The following is a 21606-nucleotide window of genomic DNA, read 5'->3' as shown; positions in this document are numbered from 1 at the left end:
TTGCTAAGTATCTCGCATTTGTCATCATTAGAGGTGCAGCGACACAGCGATCAGCATCACGTTTGTCCCCCCCGTACTTAGAGTGTGGTGAAGGCGACTGGCAAGTCAATAGACAGTTATAACAAATGGAAAGAGCTTGATGAGAAGAGAGGTGTCGGGGTGCTGCAAGAGCTCAGCAGGGGGTCCCCAACACAGCCCGGGGGTGGGGGATCAGAGAAGACTCTCCTGAAGGCTGAGACCTGATAAGGAGTGAACCTTCTTTCCCTCTGCGTCCCTGTCCCCATTACCCGTGGGGATGGACACCCAGCTCCCAGCCCCTTCTTGTCGCAACAGCACCTCTTCCGAGGGCCCACCGCTTGCGCACTCCTTACGCACTGGGTGGAAAGGCGACGTCATCGCCAGCTCCAGGGGTGAGCATGTGACCCGGGCCTGGCTGTGGGGTGGGTTAGGGATCAGTCCACTGAGCTTCGACCCCAGAACTTTGCCGGAACCATTGAGAGTGGGGTACCCCGTTTCCACTGGGGTTGCGTAGCTGGCGGACAGGTGGTTGCTATGCTGCCATGCTGAGGGGGGGCGCGCCCACGTGAGCGTGCTGCCAGACAGGAGAGGACGGCAGAATCGAGAGGTGCGGAAGGAGGGGCCGAGGCCATCACGCGAACCCCGAATCCCGGCGTGCCTGGCGGCAGCAACGCCAGACTTTCCTTTTTGTCTTTAAGCCATTTTGAGTCGGGGTTCTGTCCCTTGCCGTCAAAAGAGCCCTCATTAAGAGTAGAGAATTTCATGAACAGTAGGAAGGCATTTTTACATCCTCTGTCTTGTTTGATTTTCACAGCCACCCTCGGAGGCTGTTTACAGAGGGCGAAGTGCACGCAGGGAAACCCAGAGAGCCGGGCCAGCAGACCTCGCCGCGGGTCCGCCACACACCAAAGCCCGCGCTTTGTTCAGGAGACTTTGGGGACTCAATAGGCGACGCTGGGGAGTCGGGTTTAGGTTTGGGAGGAGAGGGCGCCCGAACAGCGGGTCCATGGGAGAGGACCGTCCTTTCCACGGTCAGCCCACACGTTCTGTCGCGTGACTGTGTTTCAAGGTCTGGCTGAACAGTCCCCTCCTGCAGGAAGCCCTTGGGATGCCCCCTCCGTTTTGATCCAGCCCCCATTCACGTGTCCTTCGTGGCGTCGCTCACTGTTAGCCTCCCCACGCCACTTAGTTAAGGGCATGACTCACTCCCTTCAGGAGACCTCCACGCTCCGCTCATCTTTGATTAGACTCAAGCTCCCTGCCCCATGCCCGGCACCCAGTAGGGGCTCAATGCATTAAAAAACATAACAAGTGTTTGAAGTCAATTAACGTCCAGATAAAAAGCACACTCAGGATGCGAATGAGAGTGGCAGGGAGCTGGCGACGGGGAAGCGAGATGAGGCGCAGAGCCGGAGGAAGACACGCGAAGGCGGGAATGAGTCAGTGGCGGGTGGCAGGACAGGGAGGGGGTGCCCGAGAAGGAGACGGGGACAGAGTCCCGGACGTCGTGATCTGCGAGACTCGACTGCAGTTCAGCTGAACCGAACTGGTGTTGTGCGGGGGAAGCCCTGGGAGAGGATTCCGTCTGCTCAGAATCGAGTTGAGTCGGAGGGGTAAACCTATGCCATGCGTGGGGAGAGGCCGACGGACCGAGGGAGAGTTCCTGTGACCCCTCTCGCTGCCCCCTGAGGCAGGACAGGCAAGACAGAGAGCTGGCGGACCCGAGGGAGCGGGCGGACTTGGCAGTGAAGGATGGGGAGGGGATGGAATCACTGGAGGGCGGCAGTGGCCAGGACCTTCTGGTGCCACATCCTGGGACCCCCCCTGCCACCATGGTGGCTGAGGTGCAACCCTTCTCTCCAGGAGCTGACTTTGGAGCCCAAACCAGAGAAGAACACGCCCTCGCAGATAGTGGGCCTGTGAGCGTCCCCTCTCTGCTCTAGGGTGGGCGGTTGACCAGCTGCCCCTCCCCATCACAGCTTTGCCCGTCACCATTTCTGTGGCCCTGAGCACCATCCAACACAATCCCATTTCTTGTATCCATCTACTTGCTCCGTATCCATCTCTCTCCCCGCAGGGGAAGCACCACGAGGGCAGCGACCGTGTGGGTGGCCCAGTGCCTAGCACGGCGCCTGGAGTGCTCGCCACGTGCCGAGCGCTTTAGTGAATGGACGGACGGGCAGGATGGCGGTGCGAGGGGGGTGTGTGTGTGTGTGTGTGTGTGGTGGCTGTGGGGGCGTCGCTTCGAGGTGGCATTGACAAAGCACCTTCCCGAGCAAGGCTCCCAAAATAAAGGCGTCTGGGCTCTGAGCTGAGAGCCCTTGAGAGGAGAAAGGCCCTTCTGGGGCTAATTGCGTGGCTGTCAGCTCGAGAGCAGCAGCTGCAGGGGAGCGCGCGGGGGGGGGGGCTTCCTGCCCCCGCCACACCTGCTCTCGGCAGTGAGGAAACCCCCGCCAGGCCAGGGCCCTGCCAGAGCTGCCGGAGACAACAGGGATGCGGCCTCTGCTGCTCAGGACGGGAGGGAGGAACCGAAGGCCTGGGCCCCGTGCCCTGGAAGTGTGGGGGGTGGGGGGGTGCAGGGAGCGGGGGGAAGCCTGTGCCAACTCAACCCGGGGTGCTTTGCGCCGGGCGCTGGGCTGGCTCGCCAGGCTCTGAAGGGGCGACTGAAAAGGACATGGAGTCTCAGGCCCAGGCAGGTAAAGCGACTGGTCCAGGGAGGCGTGACGAGTGGGGGGGCACAGGCTCTGCCGCGTGTTGGCCCAGCCCCCCCGCCCCCCATGCCGGGCCGCGGGCACTGTGCTTCCACGGCGGCTCACCCTGTGCCAACTCAACCCGGGGTGCTTTGCCCCAGGCGCTGGGCTGGCTCCCCAGGCTCTGAGGAAGGGGCGACTGAAAAGGACACGGAGCCTCAGGCCCAGGCAGGTAAAGCGACTGGTCCAGGGAGGCGTGACGAGTGGGGGGCACAGGCTCTGCCGCGTGTTGGCCCGGGCCCCCCCCGCCCCCAATGCCGGGCCGCGGGCACTGTGCTTCCGACGGCGGCTCACCTCTGCTGGGACTTGGGGTGAGACTCGAGAGCGAGGGGGAGACAGGAAAGGGAGGAGGACTTTCCTCCTGCGTGAAGGGGTGAGAGAGAGTCCTTGAGGCTGTTTCCTTCGAGTTCTTTCTGTTTCTTTCTGTTCCGTTCCTTCCCACGCTTCCTGCTCTGGCCTGAGATGGATGAGGAGACGAACTCGGGGCGAAGCCAGCCTCTCCTCCCGGCCTCCTCCCCCAGCTCCAACCCTGAGAACCTGGGCACGTCGTTTCCCTCCTAAGCCCAGTCACCCCAATCTGTGAGGTGCTGGTGACAGTTTTGACCTCTCAGGGAGGCTGCGAGGATTCGAGGCGGCAGACGGGGAGATGGAGCTTAGCGCCTGAGTGGAATGGCGCTGCTTTAGCCGGAGGTCCCGGAGTCCCCGCCTCTGAACCCCAGATGACCTTCTAAAATGAAATATGGACCCTGTCCCTGTCCTTCCAGGGACGTGACCAAACACTTCCGGAAAGACGATGTCCAAATGGCCCGTAGGCAGCCTCACCAGTCACCAGAGAAACGCAAATTACAACAGTGAGCACCGCGCAGTTGCCAGCATGGCTAATGTGGAAAAGACAGAAAACGCCAGATATTGGTGAGGACCTGGGTGCGGGGGCCTTTCATACAGGGCTGCGAGTCAGGGCTGCTGTTTCAGAAAAGCATGTCTGACAGTATCTGCTAAAGATGAGCCCTCACCGCCTACGATGCCTTGATTCTACTCCTTGGCGTGAGCCCAACAGAAAGGTCCATCCACGTTCATCCAAAGACGCGAGTGAGAATCTTCCTGGCAGCACTTTTCATAGGAGCCCCGAGCTGGGCACAGCTCGAGCGCCACCGACACCAGAACGGATGTGCATTTCTGTTGAGTCGCACGACGGGAGGAAATTCGGCAGGGAGCATGCACCCCACACCGCAGCGCGGCCACGGGGGAGAATCTCCGGCGTAGCGCCCAGCGCGAGACTTCATCTGCGTGCTGTCCAGACACAAGCCCCCTGAGCGCTGGGGTCAGGAGTGCGGACACTGGTTCCTCTGGGGGGAGATGTGACTGAGAAGGGGAGCACAGGGCTTTCCGGGACCCTGGGCAGTTTCTGTTTCTTGATCTGGGGCTGGTACCCGGAATGTTTACGTTGTGAAAGTTCATTGGGCTGTGAACCTAGGATATCAGCACTTTTATGAACGGTAGGTTATCTTTCAATACAGCTTTTCTGCACCGCCCCCCGCCTCCCCGCCCGCTTTCTACAGCTCCCTCCTAGCCTGGGACAGGGTCCCAGCACCGCTGGCTGTCATTCAAGTCCCTCTGCTGCCTGCTCTGGCCCCCGTTATCATTCCTCGCCTGAAGAAACCGGGGCTAGGCCCCCCACACGCCAAGCTGCTTGTCACTTCCGGGCCGTGCCTCACGTGGCCCTTACCCCGGCACGTCCTTCTCTCCCTTTTTGTCTGTCTCGCAACCCCAGGGGGGCCAGGTACCCCTCCTCTGAGATCCCTTTGTGCTGACAACCCCCATGTGGCTTTTTTATTATCACCACAAGCCCGCCTCACTCCCCCAAGTCCAGGGCCTATGGCCGAGTCATGTCTCTCTCCCCAGGACTCAGCATAGGGCCTCGCATGGCAGACAGACAACGTTTGTAGAATGAATGAAAAAAACTCATTCTTGGTGGAAGCTCTTATTTCCCGCTCTGCAGCCTCCCCCATTCCATCCCTCCTGTTGGGACCTCCATCATTATCTCGTGACAGTCTCTCAGAGGCTTTTCCTCGCTGACATAAGTGTCTCCAGGCCTCATCCTGTCCCCCGAGTGGTGGATTTCTCTGCCTCCTCTCTGCGATCTGGAAATGGACACCCGGCCCCCTGCCCTGAACCCCTCACCTCCTCGATTCTCACCACGCTCAGGTACCCCAGACAGCGTCTGCGGGCCAAGGCAGTGACCGGCCCGTCAGTCAGAGGGAGGGTCGGGCCAGGCACCTTTCCCTCAAACCCTGCTCCCTGGGGCATCAGATCCTCTCACCGCGAACGGAAGAAAAGTGGAAAGATCGAGCTAGTGAAATTCTCTCCCCAATCCTTTCACACTGTTCTAGACACCTTGAGTGAAACCGGCAAATTCAGAGGTCTCGTGATTGCCCGTGAATGCTGGGTCCTGGCAGCCTCTGCCCCGCCCCCCGACATCCTGGGTCCACCTGTTGGACCCCCAAGTGCCCCAGCACTGCCAGCTGCAGCCGGCGCTCTGTGCTGCAGAGCCATGGACTCCGCGAATGCCCATGCTCTCCACTCACATCGTTTCTAGCCCCTCGTGACGAGATCGGCCACGGGACCGGTTCTGGCCCAGGGGCCGTGCAGAGAGCCAACGCGTCACTTCTACACGGCGGTACTGAAGAGCGGGCGCGAGTTCTCCACTCGCTGTCTTCTCCCGCCTCCTAACGGCGGAGCCGGCCTGGATCCCTGAGTTACTGCCTGGAAGTAAGCTGCCTGCAGAGCCGCAGCCCCACGGCAGACTTCATACGGGGGAGAAACAAGCCTTCGTCGTCTGAAGCCACAGACATTTCAGGACTGATTTGTTACCATTATATAACCTAACCTAGCGGTCTTGACAAATGCTATTCCTATAGTCCGCCTTTTAAAGGCCACAGTGCCTCGTGTCAGGGCACAGACATAATAAGACGCGATAGGCCCCCGCCGGGAGGCCCAGTTAAAGAGCAGCCGATGACAACAAATGAGCTTTTCTAATGCAGAGTGTCAGCCCTGTGATAGGAGGACATCAGGAGTCTGGAAATCCAGAAGAAGGTGGCAAAGCAGAGGGAGGGGCAAGTCCGGAAGTGACTTTCAGCTGGGTCGTGGTAGATGAATAGAAGTTGGTTCATTTGTTATAAACCGGTGGTATGTATTGTTTGGTCAGCATAATATTTAATTTTTTTTTTCTCCTCATAGTTGACGATATTTAGAAATGAAGTCTCACGTAAACATCTGGATTTGGAGCTTCCTTTAAAATTTCAGGATATTGATCGACACTGGGCCATGTGCCTATAGGACAACAATCGGCTGCCGCTGGCAGCGGCTGCCCCTCTAGACAGGTCACCAGTTTCCTTCATGCATGTGTCCCCTGCCAGGCCCGCAGACCTTTGGGTTTGCAACCTCTGAGTGAGTCAGTTCTCCTTAGACTTGCTCAGCATGGCAGACCCTTTTCAGCCATGGGGACAAGGACCAAACTTGGCCAGCCAGAGCCCTCCCCTAACCCATCGGAAGGTCCAGGAGCCCCTCACCGGAAGCCCGCGTTGGCTAGAGCTGACTACTGGGCCAAGACTGGGACGGTGGCCCCGGTCCAGCCAGGGTGGGAGAAAGGAAGCCCCACGGGCAATCCCGGAGAGTCAGGCCCAGGGGACCGCAGTGCCTGGCCTCCCGTGGCACCTCAGAGCAGACGTTTGCTGGTCGGGGCTGCCCAGCATCCATTCCTCTTCCTTTTTGTACCATTCCCTTGATTTCCATCTGGGAACACGCCCTTGCTCAGTGTTGGAGGGAGGCTCATCAAACCTCTGTGCCCTCCGCCAGCCAAGGGAAAGACACGGGACCTAAGCCCGGCCAGCTGGTGCCCCTCCTGGGGCCGCGAATCATGCATTCAGTGATGACAGGAGGGGAGAGCAGTGGCGGCCGACGCCTCTCAGAGGGGCGCCTCGGCAAAACCGGCCTCAGTCCCTGCGCCCAGAGCCGTGGTCGGCTCTGGTTCCGGTCCTTTCCTGAGCCCGGTCACCAGCCTGCCCTTTGATTCTGGTGCTGTTTGAGGACCTCTCAGTAACCCCGCTTGCGTGTGAGTGGGGCAGATGTGGTTTCTGATGCTTGTCCCAGCACACTGCAACTCACACGCAGCTCCTCCCCGGGCTGGCGAGAGCTGTTCGGGTTCACACCATATTCCCCTGAATGCCAAGCTCGCACAGGCTGCAGGCTCAGGCCTCATCTGTTCATGACCCTCAGCTTCTTCCCCCACCTCCTGGAGTCACCGGGTCGCCGTCTGCAGCCCCGGCCTCACCAGAAACCACAGGCTGGGGGTCCTCTGGGGCAGCAGTGACCATACTGATGGTGGCTGGGCCACTCCCCTGGTCTCTGCACTCCCAGCTCAGTCGGAGGCTCTGGGTCACCTGGCCAGCAGGCTGGCCCCTTCTTAGGAGGGGGCCTCCTTTGCGCTCCCAGGACAAGGCGTGCCCCGAAGCCTATGGCTGAGCCTGGGGACACCGTGCTTGTGGGCCCAGCATGGACCCTTTACAGTACCTCTGCAGGCTGGCTTCTCCCTGGTCAGTGACCACTCTTATCTGGTCTCTGCATGTACTTCCTCTTTGTGCCATTATCCACTTTCTATCGAGCAAAAGCAACAGACTCTTTTTCACCTTTAATGCATACATGCGAAAAGGGAACTTGAGATCATTCTCACAAACAGGAAACCTGTGTCATGTTCTATAAATGGAAGGTAAGGGTAAAGTAAATACACGGAAGAGACATTATTACTCAGTTGCAGCTGATACCGCTGCCAGCTGGGGGCTGGGCCTCCTCGTTGGAGAGGAATACCAACAGGTGCTAGAAAGGCGTTAGGGAGGCGCTCCCCTCCAGTCGGGACTTCCTCCCTGACGTGACCCCTGGAAGGAGGCAGCTCCTGCCCAGTGGTATTTAACTTGCGCCTGACTAATTCTTCACACGGATCGCTGATGGTTGGCACTGGCTTTGTGGAAAATGCTGGCTCCGCGGCCCCTGCCTGCTCTGAGATCCTGCGGCCAGCTGCCCACACGGACTTGGCCACTGCTGCCCACTTGGACTTGACCACTGCTGCCTGCTCGGACATGCCCTCTGCTGTCCACTCACGCTTGGCCACTGCTGCCTGCCCGGGCTTGACCACTGCTGCTCTGCCTGGACTTGGCCACTGCTGCCCACTTGGACTTGGCCATCGCTGTCCACTCGGACCTGCCCACTGCTGCCTGCCCGGGCTTGATCACTGCTGCCTGCTCAGACTTGACCACTGCTGCCCGCCCGGACTTGACCGCACTGCTGCCTGCCTAGGCTTGACCACTGCTGCCCACTTGGACCTGCCCGCTGTTGCCCATACCATGCCCTCCACATATTGTGTCCAGATGGACCAGACCCGGGCAGCTACTTTGTCCCAGTGGATGAGCTTGATTCTAGGTCCAGCCAACTCAGGAAGTTAGAATGGAGAGAAAGATACAGGCACTAACCTTTCTGGGCCCTTCCTAAGTGACAGACACCGATAAGTGTTTTACATAAACTATCTCATTTCCCCTCACATTTCAGTCATTCATATGCCACTTTCATGATTCCTGCCATATCCCTACCATTCATTTATTGAGCATTTTCTTTAAATTGAATTGCCTTTTAAAAAGCAGAGAATTTTATTTTCAGAGGAAATGCTATATTGTTTTCATAAATCACAGAGTTTGGTGTGCTGCTTATGTTTTTCTAACACGCGTCAACTGTGAGCTAGTAAAATAACAACTGTTCATCCACACACTCCCTAAAACCACTGTACACATCATCAGTCACACACACGCCAGCCTGCGGGAAACGCTGCAGCACCTTAGCGAATGCTCACATGTTTCTGGAAAGAGAGGTTGTAGATGAGAACGCAGAGGCTCAAAGGTGGAGCCTATGACCCTCCCCCCAAACCTGGAGACGGTCCCCCACTGGAGCGGGTACTCTCAAAGGGCCCTGCTCTGCCAGGAAGAGAAGAATCTGTGACCCTAAAAATATAGAAGGATCCTGGCAGAGTTCCAGTAAGGTCTCAAGATCCCTAAGGGACTTCAGCCTGAAGTCCCCCAGGTGGAAAGGCTGAGAGCTGAATCCAGTCTGACTAAATGCCTAGGCTCTTTCAACACGAATGCTTTCCAAATGCATTTTTTTTTTTAAATCCGAAAGATCCTTTAAAAATGAAAATGTGTGTGGAAATGCAATATGTAAAAGGGATCAAATTGGAGCTTTTTAAATGTAAATGGGGTTATCGAGTCAAGAGCTTCTTTTTTGGGAACTTCTAGTTGCCCGAACCCATCCTGCAATGGCCCTTAAAAACCCATCTGAGAAGCCCGGGACTCTGGGGAATGCTGTTTTAAACCCACAGTGCACCAGCCTGTCCCATGACTCCATTTAGTCTGACTTTCCCTGTGAGCCAGACACCTGAGGGGCAACTTCTGGGTCTGTGTTATCTTTTCTGGCTAGATATCTCTACCTTGGATCTTTGCCATGTCGAGATCTTGAAATCTTCCTCTGGCGTTGTAAGCCTTACTCTGACCTCATTATTCATTCGCTGTCCACTGACGTCTACCCTGTGCCGAGATTTTCAGAGGACACAGGAGGACTAGATGTCGTGCCCGCGAGGGGTTCCAAACCCACCGTGGGAGGCAGACACACGCAGACGTAGCCGAGCACAAGGAGTGTTTGGACAGCTCCTGCTCACCGAGCCTCGCCGTTTCCCCAGTTCTGGCCCTCACAGGCGCCTGGTTGCGCCCTGAGATGGGGCCAGGCACGGGACCCCGGTGGTTCTGGCTGCCCTTCATGTTGGGATGCCAGAGGTCTTGTCCATCCTCCCCACCGTGGTTCCTGGGTCACTGTTCCTTTCAGCAACTAACGTCCAATATAAGTCTGGAGTCAGACTCCCAAATCCTCACTCCAACAGGAACCAACTTACAACTGCACCAGCATCTGTAAAATGGAACTCCGCCTGGCTTCTGGCCTCAGTCTGCTCTCTGCCCTCATGGTGGAGTCTATGACCCTCCCCCCAAACCTAGGGACCATCTCCCACTGACATGGGTATCCCCAAAGAGCCCTTCTCTGCCAGGAAGAGAAGAATCTGTCACTCCAAAACGACAGAAAAATCCCAGCAGAGAGTTCCAGTGAGTCTGAAAGATTCCTAAAGGCCATTCATCTTTCTGGCTCCCCCGACCAAGCCAAGATCACCATGCTGTTCCCTCGGTCCTGGCTATGGCCCTGGTCCTCTCCGAGATGCTCCCACCTTCAGAAAGCCCCAGATGTCCCCAGAACATCACTCTTTGGGTCTCTCCGGTGCTTTGGGACCAGATCTAAGTGAAGCTTGAGTTCCAGGAAGCTTCTCCTTGGTAGGCCCGAGAGTTGGGTCCATTAGCAAATTCAAAACGACTCAAATCAATTCAAGCCAAGTCAAGTCAACCCAAGTCCACTCGACTCAACATATACTTCCTGGGCATCTCCTTGTCTGCTCCGTAGTGCCCTGAGCCAAGCTCTAGCTTCTGAAGGGATAGAATCTAACAGATAACAAAACACAATCTTTACTCTCATGGAGGTTTCTGTTTTGACCTTAGATTCCAGACTCACACTTTTCCTTGAGCTGAGGAACTCTTCACGTAAGGAGCTGGAGAAAGTTCATCCAGCAGCCTAATTCCTGCGGTCCACTGCCCAGGCCGTCTCATGCTTCCCTCCTGGGGTTGTCTCTCTTCAGGACTTCAGACTGCAGTCAGTTTGTCTCTCACCCTTTAGGATCTGCTTCAGTTCATATGAGTCCCGAGTCATTCATTCATTCACTCATTCATTCATTCATTCACAAACCTGCACTGAGACACCTTATAGAAATCATCGCATTTAATTTTCACGGCAGTCAGTATGAATGCAGAACCAGTACGTGGCCAGCTAGAGTTTAACCCAGCCCTAATTCCAAAAGCCCGGGATCTTTCCATCTCATTCTACCTTTTCTTAGGCCAATTCGATAAAATCCATAATAAAAGATAGAGATCACCAAATGCTTAAACAAACATCCTATGCGGAGGGGAATAATAGATGATTGAATATTTTATATAAGGCGAAATCCCACCTGAACAGTTTATTAGAATTCTTTGAGAAGTGAACTATATAGGGAGATGAAGGGTGGCTTTCACAAAGAACCTTTGTCAAGTTGCTATCCTGAAGCCTATTAATAAAATTGATTCATTATAGAGTTGGGCAGAGGTGGGTGGGAAGTGGGAGGGAGTCTATTTTTACATAGATAGAGAACTGGCTTAGAGACAGGAAAGAGAGGGTGGAAATAAATGGGTGCTTTTTCACATGGGGAACTAGGGTTCCCCAGGAATGGGTCCTGAGTTTTGTCTTATGTAACACCCGGTGCACATGCATCGAGCGCCCAGTGCGTGCAGGTCCTGCGTTCAGCATGGGGGATACCCGAACCAGCCAGACTCAGCCCCCCTTCTCCAGGAGCCCAAGGAAAGAAGTAAATGCTCAGTGACGTCTCCAAGTTTTCAGAGGACAAGAGGCTCCTCAGTTGGTGGAAATGGCAGGACATTGGGGGATAAGACCGTGGTTGAGGCAAGAAAAAAAGAGCCTCAGGCAGTGATCAAAAGCTCGCAGCTCTGGGATCAGCGGTGTCACTGACTGGCTGTGTCACACGGGCTGAGCCCTTTCCTCCTCTGGGTCTCGGTGTTCCCTCCTGCACAACGAACGGACTTGCCTAGGTGACCCGTAAGGGTGCGGCGCTCTGTGTGGAGGACGGTGACTTGAAAGAGGACCTGGTTATGAGAAAAGCCTCGTTTCCTGTGGCCAGAAAGTCCCCGTCTGTCGCTGCGCTGCGATGGGGGGCCATCCCCTCTCTCCTTGCGAACAGGGAGGATGAGGCAGAGCCACGAGGTCTGTGGGGCTCGGAGCCCAGCCTGGAATCCCTCGGTGGCATTCGCTACGGGTGACTCAGCGTCATAAATAGCTCCCATCTGGATGAGCAATGATATCTATAGCGATCAAGCGATCTCTATATCCACACACTCTCTCTCTGTGCAAATATGTGGCTCACTGTATGCTAAATACGAGGTGGCCTGGAGACGGCCCTCCTCTTAAAAGACTATTTGGTACGAAACTCAAGACTGTTTATTTAAAGAAACAAGTTTACAACTCCGCACGTTGGATTACTGGTCGTGGGTGGTAGGGAAGAGGCGATGTAGATGCAGGGCCGCTGGCTGTGATCCGAGCCTGCGGGCCACCTGGAGGAGGGGCTGAGGCTGCCTGCTCCACCTTCGTCCTTCTGTCTGCAGCAGGAGGGGGTGATGGACACCACACACAAGATACTTGAGATCCTGGCGTGGGGGGTGTGGGGGGTGCTGAGCCACAGGTCAGCAGAAAGAGCGTAGGACCCAAGAGTGACAGGAGAGGCCGGGGTCCAGTCCCGCTCTGCCCCACCGTTGATCGCGGATGCTGCCTTAGTTCACGCATTCATTCGTCAAACACGTACCAAGCACCTGCAAGGTGCATCCACTTGGGGATACAGACAAGAACAAGTGGAGCTGAATTCAGGCTCAGCCACCTACCAGCCATATGTCTTTATGCAGGTCCTTTCCCCCGTCTGAACTTCAGCTTCCTCATTTGTGAACTGGGGATAATAATATCCCAGTAAAGTTGTTTTTTAGCGGGGAACATCACTGAATAAGATAACACACGGGAAGCGCTTCTCTGTCGTAAACAGCTCTAAAAATGCACGCTCACCCCGTTCCAACACATTGTCTAATCGATCCATCTCATTCCCGCGTAAGAGTGTTCTTGGCGATCGTGGAGAGAAAATGTCTTCACGACCCCTCACCAGGAGTCGGGGGGTATGAACACCGCCACAGGGTGACCCTGGGGGTTCCCTTACCTTTGCTTCCTGGCCGAGCTGGGGTGCGGGGGCCTTCAGTCAATGAGCAGAGTGGAGAGCATACCAGAGACGCACAGCTTCCTGGAGGAGAAGAGAGTGTTGGGGGTGAGGGGAGAGAGTGGGGGGAGCTGGCTCCCTGAACGGGCACCGAACCCCAGGCCCCACCGAGGGCATGCCCTCACCGCTCCCGAGGCCGGCACTGATGCTGTGGGTCCCAGCAAGGGGGTGGCAGCAGCTGCCCGCCTTGCTCACGGGGTCAGGCACCGCTCGTGCCGCACCGCTGACCACGCTGCTTTCTGGCGTGAATGTGTCTGATGGGGACGACGGACGGGACTTACTGTGAGTCCCGTCAGGGTTGGGACTCCGGCTTGGGGGAAGTCGTTACAGCTCTCTGAGCCTCAGTGTCCTTGTGTGTAAAATAGGCCTGCCAGTAGCCCCGACCTCATCCGTGAGGTGGCATCTAAGTGCTTGTTGTCATTATCACTGGTGGCGCTGAATCAGGTGGTGTCCGCGAAACTGTCTACTGTGTCGGATCCCCTCGAACTTCAGTTGTCGTCCTCTGCTTTCTGTGGGAGGCACCGGCCTTCCTGGAAAGGCGAGGGTCGGGTCTTACGTGCCTGTTGCCGTAGCCTTGGCCACCGGGGCCTGACACTAAGCTGGCACCCAGGACTGTTTGTTGACAGAGCGATGCCTGAGAATGAGCCGTCACGTCGTCGTCGGGATTAGTGAGGTCCACGTCGCACCCCCATTGCGTGGAGGAGAACACAGGGCGGGAATGATCTGTTTGGTTTCTCACGGGGTGGGCGGGGATCCGGATCAGAACCCCCAGTCCTCGCCCGCCCCGCCCTGCCACATCAGAGCCTCTCTCGGCTGGGTGCCGAGGCCTGAGAAGTGTGGGCTTGGGGGCCAGCGCGCAGCCTGGGGCCTCCTGCCTGGCCGTTTCCTCCCCCGTCCACTCTGTGGTCCTGCTCCTCGTGACGGAAGGAAGCGAAGGTTCTTATCTCGGTCACAGAGGTCGGGGCTGAGGATTTGGCCCGGAGATGCTTCTGCGAAGTGGGGTTCTAACAGAGGAGCCAACGCGAAGTCCTTCATGTTGTCATAGCTTCCTGGGCCACCCCGGGTCACCCAGCACCAACCCCTGGGTCTCAGCTGCTCCCTGGCACCCTGACTTCCTAAGATCATCCCCTCCGCCCCATCCCACTGCTAAAACGCGAGCTCGGCGAGGCAAGGCCCTGGCACTCAGCAGGGCTTGACAGACATAGAGCGAATGAATGAATGAGTAAACGAGTGGCTGACCGACCGTGCCAGGCCATGTTCCAAACGCTGGTGCCACCGCAGTGCAAAGGGCAGGCACGCTCCCGCCCTCGGGGAGCCGACCATGTCTGAATTCAAAACCAGCAGCTGGATTGGCGATAGGGCGGATGTTCCTGCTTTCTGACTGGCTAAGTGGGGAACCGAGGAGGGAGTTTACATGGGCAGAGCCTGCTGACTGCCCAGGGAGGGGGCAGCTCGGAGCAAATGGACTCAGGCAGGGTCATCTGTGCCCTGGGTCGGGAGGCTGACCTTTAAGAAGGCAAGGCAAGGAAGGCGGGTGGCGCCATTAAGTGTTTAACGTCTACCTCCGGCCGAGTCCCAAACGGCTAGCACATTGCCTGGCACGCAGCGGGTGCCGACCGCATTTTGTTCAATGAACGCAGGGCGGTAAGAGCGGGCGTCAGGATGACTCAGGTCTGGAGGCTCGTGGGAATCGGGAGTGTTAACGATCAGAATTATTACACTCGAACGGGGCCGTGCTGTTCATAGAGCAGCTCGCATTCCTCCCGGTGAGTGCAGTCGGCGCACGTTTATTGCCGAGCGCTCAATGCTGGGTGCTAGTGGCGTTCACGTAAACAACGGGCCACCGGCGGCCCTTTCTGCGTATCTGCCCTTCACACGCACAGTCTCTAATACTCCCCATAGCCTGGCGAGGCCAAGGGCACAGTTCTCATCTCAGAGAAGAGAGCGCGGAGGCTCAGAGCAGTCTTGATCTTGCACAGCTGGAACCCGGTCTTACTCTAGAGTGAGCTGTAAAAAGCTCACAGCCTCGTGGGGACACAGACGGGAGAGCGGACAGCGGGCATGCAGGGTGGCGTCCACGTGGACGCGGGTATGTCAGAGGTGCCACACCGCCAGGAGGCAGCGGGGAGGGCTTCCCTGGGAAGGTGCTTCTGGGGAGCTCAGAGGGCCGTGGGGCTGGAAGGGCTCCCCAGGCAGAAGACACAGCATCTGCAGGGGCGTGGAGGAAGCGTGGGGGACGTGGTTGGGCCGGAGCCTTGGGCAGAAAGGTGGAAGTTGCTGGGGCCGGTTATGGGGCTTTGTGTTCTAGGGAACTCCTGGGGACAGGGCAGGGCAGGTGCAGGTGGCAGGACTTGTGCTGGCTGAGCTGCGGGGTAGAGGAGAGTCAGACTCAGCCTCGAGGCTTGGAGGGTTCCTGGAGAGTGGAGATGGCCACGGTGGCAGGTCCTGGTCTCTGCCCCAGCCCTGGCTCTAGCCAAGGCCTCCTCTGCCACCTGACTGCTCCCAAACCGTGTCCTAGCAACCTCGCAGCCCTCACCTTGGCAACGCCAGCTTTTGTACTCTCGTGCTCTGATTGGCCTGCAGGGGAAGGTGGAGCTGGGATGCCTCCTGTCCAGTAGACCTGCCCAGGGAACCGGCCCTGCCCCCCGGGTCCCCTGAATGCTGACGGAGGAGGCTGGCCAGCCAGACGAGGGAGGTGTGTCGACACTGGCCAGGACTCTGAACTGGGAGACCGGCAAGCTGGGTCTGGCTCTCCGTCTGAGTGATCTTGGACGAGTCTTTTCCCCTCCTGGGGCCTCAGTTTTCCCTCCCGTAAGTGAGGAGGCTGGACGACTCCATCTCTGGAATCCCATATTCCCTCATTCCCTCCTGACCTTCCTGGCTGGGTGCTCTGATGCTGGCATGGATGTTAGCAGCAGACTCCAGGGGCTTCATTCCTCATTGGCCCGGACAGGTCCCTTCACCTCTCTGAACCTAGATTTTTTCCCTCCGTAAAATGAATAGATCTCAGGCCATCTCACCCAAAGCGTTATGAGAGTCAGTCGAAATGGTCTAAAAGGAAGTGCTTTATAAACGGTGAAGAGCTACACAGACGTCACCTATTCTCACATGGTTTATCGAAGCCCCTCCTGTAATCACCCCCACCAGCAGCAGTGAGCATTTATTGAACGCTTACTGTGTGCCAAGCATTGTGCCGAGGGCTTCACTCATACTATCTCGCTGCATCTTGCTGTCATTCCCATTTTCCAGATGAACGCATCGAGGACCCGTGTGGTTACATATAGAAGCAGCTCACGTAGGCTCCTTGGATTCACGACTCAACCGTTGAAAATCGAACCAGGCGGCCATCTCAGCATCTCTTCTCCCATCTTGGGTTTTGCCTCTTGCTTGAAGTCAGGCTCTAACTCAGGGTTCGGTGGGTGGAGAGGCGGCGCTGTCATTTACTGAGTGTCCGTCCTCTGTGTGCCAAGAACTGACCGGCGTCTCAGCCTGCATGCGCATGCCCACCCCAGGATTAAAGCATAGATTCCGGTTCAAGGGGTCCGGGGTACCGCTGACATCCTGCGTTTCTAATAAGCTCCAGGAGGTGCTGATGTTGCTGGCCTGCGGACCACACTTTGAGTAGCTAGAGGACTTTGAGTATCATCTTGTAGAATCCTGGAGACCTGGTCTTATTTGCCCTGGAGTCACCGATGGGGAAACCGAGGCTGGAGGGGACATGCACCTTACTCAGGGCCGCACAGCATACTAGGGGTAGAGTTGAACCTGGTCCCACTTGACATCGACCGCAGGCCGAGCACCACCTCCTGGCCGTGTGGTGCTTCTGTCTCCACAGCTGATGTGGGCAGTGGACGCTGAGGCCCCTATAGGAACTGTTCCTTACTTTTGGTTTGTCCCGAGTGACCAGCTCCAGTGCTGGCTGCCAGTGGGACCGGCGCCCTCGCTCGGAAGCGTCCCTGCCGTTGGGGGACCATCTCAGGGTCGAGATGAGATGCCGTGCAGGTGTGACTCACCCCCTTTGTCTCAGCCTCACCTTGGTCCTTTTGGAATCCTGTCTTTATTTGAAAAGTTTGATATTTTTTTCATCATGGATTTTTTTTTCGCATTAACTTTTTTTTAAATCGCACCAAATGTTTACTTTGACGGCTGAGTTTTTAGCATCTCCTACGTTTTGCACCTGAGGCAGGTGCCTCTCTCCCTTGCCTCACCCCAGCAGCAGCTGGCCCTGTGTCTTCTCTCTTCCCTGCCTGCCTAAGGGTGTGAGGATGCTGCCGGCCGTGCGTGCGGTGCCCCCCGGCAGCCAGCCAGCCAGCGGATTTACTTCCCAGCGGGGGACACCTCTCTGTGCTTGTCCTTTGGCTGACCTTCTCTAGAGGTGGCGGTAGGGACTTGCGGGCCCGAAGTGGGGTCCAGGGGATCGCTCCGACCTGGGCCTTGCCCATCGGGCCCCTTGCCAGTGGGGTGACTGAGGGAAGTGACTCCATCTCAGTTTAGATGGTGACACCCTCTGCTTCGCCCAGCCGTCAAGGCCTCCCCCTCTCCGGCCCCTTCGGCCCCTCTGCCCTTGTCTCTACCACCTTCACCCTCCCTCACGTCGTCTCTGTTCTGAGACCCTGTTATGCTTCCTCCTACCCCAGGACCTCTGCACTTGCTGCCCGGACACTTGTCCCGTGGCCAGCTGCTGCTTCCGGTCCAGATGTCAACTTTCCTGCCGCTTTCTTCACGTCTCCCTTGCCTGCTTTACGTAAACAGCCCCTGGTCTCCTCCGTACACACCCCTCTTTTATTTCTTTCCTAGCACTTACATAACTTGATGAAATTGTTTGTTTACTCGCGGTTTTCTGTCTCCCCACTAGAACGTGAGCTCAGCGAGAACGCAGACCGTGTCTTACCTGTCAGCGTCTCTCCAGCTCCTAAAACAGTCACTGGCCCATCAGAGGTGCTCAATGAGTTTTAAGGGATCAGTGAGCCATACCGGGGGCTTCAGTTTGCACATTTGTAAAGTGGGACGACCGCCCTAACCCCACATTGTCAGAATCGAAAGCAAAATGACCCAGCGGGGCTGGCAGTATTATTCCCCATTTTATAGATCATGAACTTGAAGTTCAGAGAAACGGTGGGACTTGCCCCAGATCACCTAGCCAGGAAGTTCTTTCCAGTTTGGAGGCATGCCTGGCCCCACGCCTTGCTCCGAGTAGGCGTCCGGCAACGCGAAAGCTGGGTTGGCGTCGCTCTGGGTCCCTTGCCATCTGCTGCTTGAACTGCAAGACCTTGCTTGCCTGCTTGGCTGTCACAGCTTCCTGATGCATCAAAGACGGGAATTCTAATGGCTGGTTTTCATGCAGCACACAGGCCTGCCTCTTGCAAATGTCGAGATACATTTTCTCCGTGTTGGCAATTACCACCGAATGTCTGGGGAACAGTTTTCATCTTCCAGGCACTTTACCAAGATTAACTCCTGAACCTGATGCAGCAATGCTTGTTGCAGCCCGAGGGGGGGTGGAGTTGGGGGAGTCTGGAGGAGTGTGGGCGGCAGTGCCCTTTGTCACAGAAGTTGGGGTTCAGAAGGTCGTGAGTCCCCAGGTCAACATCTCTAGGCGTTCGGTTTATTTTCCTGAGAGCAGTTTTACCACTGTCCAAAACGCAGTGACTTTCTTGAGGATTCAAAGTTTCTGACTTTTCCTGCCCTTTTTTGGTCATCGATTCAGCAATGTATTCCAAAAATATTTACTGAGAACATCTGGGGCACTCTTCTAACCCCGAGGGGGCAATGCAGGAACGAAATGTAGACTGCCCTTGGCCCCCTTCAATCCTGGATCGGTGGCGGGGGCAGATGACAGTGTTCTGGCAGTAACCGGCTGTGTGACTGTGGGTAGGAGCCTTTCCTCTCCATCCCTAATCCCCCCGCTTAAAAGCCTTTAATGGCCCACAGTTGCTTACGGAGCAAGATGGACATCCCTGGCCCGGTCTTCAAGGCCCCTCAGAGTTGGGCTCTGTGCACGCTCCCTGCTCTCCCACCCCGTTGGGCTCCATTTCTGCGTAACCGATATGTCACTTTCTAAGTGCTGGGCACTAAGCACTTCACACGTTTTAACTTGTTTAATGCTCACAGGAGCCCCTTGAAAGAAGTATTATGATTCTCACAATCTCCATGTTGAAGATGGGGATACTGTGACACAGAGAGCTAGGGGACGCGCCTATGTCCACGCGGCTGCTGAGTGGCGTGGCTGGGATCTGCACCCAGGCAGCCTGGCTTCCGGGCCGCGCGCTCCGCCGTTGCTGTGTTTCCTCTCTAGTCTGTCCCGGCCTCTCTCTTTCCTTTTCTAGGGACAATTCAGCAGCCATTGCCCACTCCCATGAAGCCTTCCCTGACGGCTCCCAGGCTGAATGAATTCTTCCCGTCTCTGTGTTCCCATGATGCCTTGCACACCCCTCAGCACGGCGGCCCTTCCCACGGGGCAATGCTGTCCTGATCGGGTCTTGTCTCCGCTGCTGGATGCTGAGCACCTGGGCAGGTGGGGGAGGCTGCGTCTTACCCTCTGTTCCCGTCTGTGCCCAGCCCAGCGTCCCAGATCGTCCATTCTCCACACAGCGCCCAGAGACACCTTTTAAAAACAAATCCAGGTTTTATCGCTCCCTGGCTTAAAACCGCCTAGTAACAATTCATCGAATTTAGAATAAAATCCCATTTTCTGACCATGGTCTGACTCCTGGCTCCTCCTCACCCTCATCTGCTGCCACTCTCGCCCTCGCTCACTCTGCTCCAGCCACACTGGCCTCATGCCTGTCCCCAGACAGTCCAGGCTCACATTAGGGTCCCTGCCAGAGCCATTTCCTCTGCCCGAAATGTTCCGCCCTGACTTCTTCTTGTCATTCGGGCCCTGGTTCCATGTCACCATTTCAGACAGACCTTCCCTATCTGTCTGTATGCTTGAATGTTTTCATGTTTACTTTTTAATTGTTATCAGTGACTATGTGTATCCTGGGCCTGTAAGCCATGTGGGAAGAGGGATCTGGGGCGTCCTGGTCAGCACCCGGAGCAGTGCTCCACACCGAATAGCCACGCAAGGAGGACGAGTAGATGCTTACCAATATCCCTTTGGGAGTCTGCTTATTTCTATTCAACTAGGCCCAGATGATATGATATGATATATGATCTGATATAATATATAATACACAGATTGGTCTCATCTCAGGCTAAAAACTGGGATAATTTCACAAGCCGAAATTCACTATCTTTATCCACTTCCTGTGTCCTGACTGCACTCATACTCCCGGGAGTAAGGCAGCTTTATAGAACGTTCTCCGCTGACTTCACCAGGGATGCTCAGAATTCCTTCCATATGTTTCAGTTTGTCCACCTATGGCTCAGGGAAACTTGTGAGACACTGCCTTCCCCATTTTGCAGGCAGAGACATCTCTGGAAAGCAAAAATGCTGACTTGAAAAGTGCCCGGAGCCCGAGGGGAACACACACACCCGTCATAACCGACACGTTCCATCGGTAACCGGAGACACGTCATGCTCCAGAAAGGCACAAGAGCTCTGAGTCCTGCCAGGGCCCGGGCCAAACACGACTCATGTAACACCTCGAAGGAGTGGGTCTGTGGCTGGGAGGCAGGTGCAGGCAAATTCAGTGCAAATAGGAAAAAAGAGGCTTCACATGCCTCTGGCGGAGGCAAGCAGGATGGGCAGAAATCCACGGAAATGAGGTCTGGCTGTCTGACTGCAGAGCCTTTGCTCATGAGAACTGTGGGACCAGCCGGGAGATTTGCTTAGAATACAGGTACCTCCAGCATCCACTTTCTTCAAAAGGATATGGAAGGGAGAAGTGTCACGGTGTCTCCAACACCAACTGCCACTTCTTGCCCCACTTCCTCCTTCTCCTTTCAGAAAAGGATATGGCATCCCCCGTTTATGGGCCAAGAAATGCTAAGGTCTAATCTTCCAGGCAAAATGGTGGACCGAAAAGGACTCTAGATTATGAGTTCAAGGGCCTCGACTCTGGTCTCAGCGCTGTGGAACTTTGGGGCAATTTCTCTCCATTTCTGACCTTCGCCTCTCTCATCTGTAAAACGTGGTTATTGAGTTAGGTGATTTCCAAACCGACGATTTCCTCGACTTCAAGCCTTCTATCCTCATGAGCTTATGGCTCAGATTACTTTGAAAGTGAAGCTCTCACTTTTTTCTTTTTCTTTCTAAGGCTCAATTTGTCTTTTGGTCAGCCTTGCAAATAGTCACTAGCCTCTGGCCACAGTGTAGGTAGTAGAGATAAACAGTCTGGCTTGGTAAAACCCGTTAAGGGTGGATATACCTCTCTCTCTTTTATACTTTCCTGAAATTGTTTCTCTAATGCACACGGTTCGTCACCACAGCGTGGCCTTTCTTAAAACTTTCTGCTGAGGACGAGAATGTTCAGAAGAAATCAGGAGGGAAAGGCATGATTTGAGTTAGTGGTCTAACATTCGAATGGCAGAAGTTGTTACTGATGTTAAAAACTCTTCTGCACCAAATGATACGACGTCTTGAGTTAGCTTTCGAATAAGTGTATGCGTGTATGTGTGTGTGTGTGTGTGTGTGATGAGAGTGGGTGTGGGTCGAGATGAAACAAAATTAGCCAATTGTTAAAGCTGGATGATGTGGGAGTTTATTATATTATTTTTTTTCTATTAAAAAAAAATGTTTGAAACATTTCATCACAAAAGGCGCTTGGGAGACCGACTCCAGCCTTTCTCTCCACTCTCATTTCTCAGTCCCCATCTCGAGGACCCTCTGGTACGGTGACGTCACCCCGGTGGCTGTGATTTCACCCCTTTAGGCCTTTCCAAACAGTTCCCCCTTCT

The 21606-nt window shown here is 55.7% G+C and overlaps 1 protein-coding gene across 1 annotated transcript in view; it reads right to left on the bottom strand.

Annotated features, from left to right (window-relative positions):
- Nucleotides 1-21606, bottom strand: part of CPLX2 (complexin 2) — a 70188-nt gene that overhangs the window by 46661 nt on the left and 1921 nt on the right. The window contains exon 2 of the mRNA XM_006906533.1: nucleotides 12709-12789. The gene's annotated coding sequence lies outside the window, so the exon portion shown is untranslated. The remainder of the gene's footprint in view (nucleotides 1-12708; nucleotides 12790-21606) is intronic.

Source organism: Pteropus alecto, unplaced genomic scaffold, assembly GCF_000325575.1.
Source record: "Pteropus alecto unplaced genomic scaffold, ASM32557v1 scaffold40, whole genome shotgun sequence".
NCBI classification, from domain to species: domain Eukaryota; kingdom Metazoa; phylum Chordata; class Mammalia; order Chiroptera; family Pteropodidae; genus Pteropus; species Pteropus alecto.
The sequence above is the reverse complement of the archived record's forward strand: the minus strand, read 5'-3'. Positions and strand labels throughout refer to the sequence as shown.